General features: G+C 42.0%; 1 pseudogene; it reads left to right on the forward strand.

The window, feature by feature from the left end:
• Positions 1-1991: 1991 nt before the first annotated feature.
• Positions 1992-3843, forward strand: LOC102975260 (60S ribosomal protein L27a-like; annotated as a pseudogene).
• Positions 3844-3949: the final 106 nt, after the last annotated feature.

Below are 3949 nucleotides of genomic sequence, written 5' to 3' on the forward strand. Positions count from 1 at the left end.
GAGTTCATTGAAGCATTATTTACACTGGTGAAAAACCGGGAACAGCACAGATGTCCCACAATAGAAGAACTAATTAAACTGGCACATCCTTACTTACCATGTATTATAGAGTCAATTAAAAGTCATGTTGGGCTTCCCTGGTGGCGCAGTGCTTGAGAGTCCGCCTGCCGATGCAGGGGACACAGGTTCGTGCCCAGGTTCGGGAAGATGCCACATGCCGCGGAGTAGCTGGGCCCGTGAGCCATGGCCGCTGAGCCTGCGCGTCCGGAGCCTGTGCTCCGCAAATAAGGTCATGTTTCCCCAAAATATTTGGTAGCACAGGAAAGTTCTCATTCTGTTAGGAAGAGGGGGGAAAAGATACCAAACTCTTATATAATTTGTCAAAACTCAATTATAAAATGGTGCATTTTACTGTGTGTAAATTAGATCACAATAAAGTAGGGAGGAAAAGCTATCTTTCAGACGGTATGAGGCTCACATATAAACCAGTGCTTCTCAAACCTGTGTTTCAAATCCCTTAGGGATCTTGTTAAACCGCAGATTCTGATTCAGTAGGTCTGGGGTGGGGCCTGAAATTGTATTACTAGCAAGTTCCCAAGTGATGTCAATACTACTGGCTGGAGACCCTGCTTGGAACAGCAGAGGTGTTAAACTCTGGACCAGTGCTTCTCTGCGTGTAGCCCCTGGACTGACTGTGGCAGCAAGACCAGAGAGGCGGTTAGAAATTCTTATTATCGGGCCCACCCCAGAACTACTGACTTAAAAGCACTTGTTTTAACAAGCACTCCAGCTAATCCTGATGCACACTAAAGTTCAAGAATGCAATATGCATTGAAAGGCCTTATTGCAAGTTGCAGCAAAATGTCAGTTGCTTTTCTCTGGATAATGAGATTTGGGTGATTTTTGTTTTCTTCTTTGTATCTTCCTATAGTTTACAAAAATAGTGATGTTACATGTTTTCTTTCAAAATGAAAATAACTTTTTTTTTCTGGTTATAAAAGTAATATATGGGTTCCAGTTCTAACATGATGTGTCAACTTGACTGGGCTGAGGCATGCCCAGCTGGTAAAATATTACTTCTGAGTGTGTCTGTGAGGGTGTCTCTGGAAAAGATTAGCATGTAACTCAGTAGACTGAGTTAAGATTATTCCCACCAATCATCTTGGATGGGATCATCCAATCCACTGAGGACCTGAATAGAACAAAAAGGTGGAGGGAGGGTGCATTCGCTCTAAGCTGAGGCGTCTCTCTTCTCCTGCCCTTGGACATCAGTGCTCCTGGTTCTCAGGCCTTCAGACTCAACCTGAATTACACCCCCAGCTTTCCCAATTCTCCAGTTTGCAGATGGCAGATCGTGGGACTTCCCAGCCTCCATAACTGTGAGCTAATTCCTATAACAAATTATATATATATATATATATATATATATCTTCTGCTGGTTCTGTTTTTCTGGAGACCCTGACTATACAAACTCCAAAGTCCATTTTGGTACCTAAATAACCCAGGATGACCTAGGATAGTGGATGCGGCAGACTTGGTTCTGAATGCTGCAGAGAAGATCACATGGACCTGTAAAGAAATCCAGATCAAAACTACAATGAGGGACTTCCCTGGTGGCACAGTGGTTAAGAATCCACCTGTCAATGCAGGGGACACAGCTTCAGTCCCTGGTCCGGGAAGATCCCACGTGCCGCGGAGCAACTAAGCCCGTGCGCCACAACTACTGAGCCTGCGCTCTAGAGCCCGTGAGCCACAACTACCGAAGCCCGCTCTCCTAGAGCCCGTGCTCCACAACGAGAAGCCACCGCAATGAGAAGCCCGCGCACCGCAATGAAGAGTAGCCCCCGCTCGCTGCAACTAGAGAAAGCCCGTGTGCAGCAACGAAGACCCAACACAGCCAAAAATAAATCAATAAAATTTATTTTTAAAAAAACAAACAAACAAACTACAATGAGGTATCACACCGGTCAGAATGGCCATCATCAAAAAGTCTACAGCCATCCAGACTGAGGGAGACCTGGAAACTTAGGGCCACATGAGATACAGCCACAGCTGCAACAGCAGACGCCAAGAGCACCCAGGAGACCAGGGTAATGCTGGTGGCGTGCATCACCACAGGATCAACTTCCACACATATCACCCGGGATACTTTGGGAAAGTTGTTATCTGGCATTACCACTTAAAGAGGAGCCAGAGCTTCTGCCCAGCTCTCAACCATGATAAACTGTGGAACCTTGGTCAGTGAGCAGACACAGGTAAATGTTGTCCAGAACAAGACAAGCTGCTCCTATCATTGATGTAGTGCGATCAGGCTACTATCAATACAAAGTTCTGAGGAAGGGAAAGCTCCCAAAGCAGCCTGCACCGTGAAGGTCAAATTCTTCAGCAGAAGAGTTGAGAAGATTAAGGGTGTGGGTGGGGCATGTGTCCTAGGAGCTTGAAGCCGCCTGGTAGAAGATTCATTAAACGTTAACAACTGCTTAAAAAAAAAAAAAGTCTACAAATAATAAATGCTGGAGAGAGTGTGGAGAAAAGGGAACCCTCCTACACCGTTGGTGGGAATGTAAATTGGTGTAGCCACTGTGGAGAACATTATGGAGGTTCCCTAAAAATAGAACTACCATATGATCCAGCAATCCCACTCCTGGGCATATACCCGGAGAAAACCATAATTCAAAAATATACATGCACCCCAATGTTCATAGCCGCTCTATTTACAATAGCCAGGTCATGGAAGCAACCTAAATGTCCATCAACAGAAGAATGGATAAAGAAGATGTGGCACATATATACAATGGAATATTACTCAGTAATAAAAAAAGAACAAAATAATGCCATTTGTAGCAACATGGATGGACCTAGAGATTGTCATACTGAGTGAAGTCAGACACAGAAAGACAAATATCATATGATAGCACTTATATGTGGAATCTAAAGAAAGGGAACAAATGAACTTATTTACAAAACAGAAGTAGAGTCTCAGATGTAGAAAACAAACTTATGGTTACCAGGGGATAAGGAGGAGGTGGGGGAGGAATAAACTGGGAGTTTGGGACTGACATATACACACTACTATATAAAATAGATAACTAATAATAACCTGCTGTGCAGCACAGGGAACTCTGCTCAATGCTCTGTAATGACCGACATAGGAAAAGGACCTTAAAAAAAAAAAAAGTCTACAAATAATAAATGCTGGAGAGGGTGTGGAGAAAAGGATATCCTCCTACACTGTTGGTGGGACTGTAAATTGGTGCAGCCACTATGGAAAACAGTATGGAGGTATCTTAAAAAAATAAAAATGGAGTTACCATATGATCCAGCAATCCCACTCCTGGGCATATATCCAGAAAAGATACAAGCACCACAATGTTCATTGCAGGACTATTTACAATAGCCAAGACATGGAAACAATCTAAGTGTCCTTTGACAGATGAATGGATAAAGAAGATGTGGTATATATACACAATGGAATACTACTTAGCCATAAAAAAAGAATGAAATAATGCCATTTGCAGCAACATGGATGGACCTAGAGATTATCATACTAAGTGAAGTAAATCAGACGGAGAAAGACAAATATTATATGATATCACTTATACGTATAATCTAAAAAATAGTACAAATGAACTTATTTACAAAACAGAAACAGACTCACAGACGTAGAAAAGAAAGGGGAGGGGTTACCAAAGGGGAGGGGGGAGGGATAAATTAGGAGTATAGGATTAACAGATACATACTACCATATATAAACTAGATAAACAACAAGGATTTACTGTAAGCACAAGGAACTATATTCAATATCTTGTAATAACCCATAATGGAAGAGAATTTTTAGAAAGAAATATATATATATATATATATATCTGAATCACTTTGCTGTACACCGGAAACTTACACAATATTGTAGATCAACTATACATCAATTAAAACTTTTTTTAAATAAAAG

Source organism: Physeter macrocephalus, chromosome 14, assembly GCF_002837175.3.
Source record: "Physeter macrocephalus isolate SW-GA chromosome 14, ASM283717v5, whole genome shotgun sequence".
NCBI classification, from domain to species: domain Eukaryota; kingdom Metazoa; phylum Chordata; class Mammalia; order Artiodactyla; family Physeteridae; genus Physeter; species Physeter macrocephalus.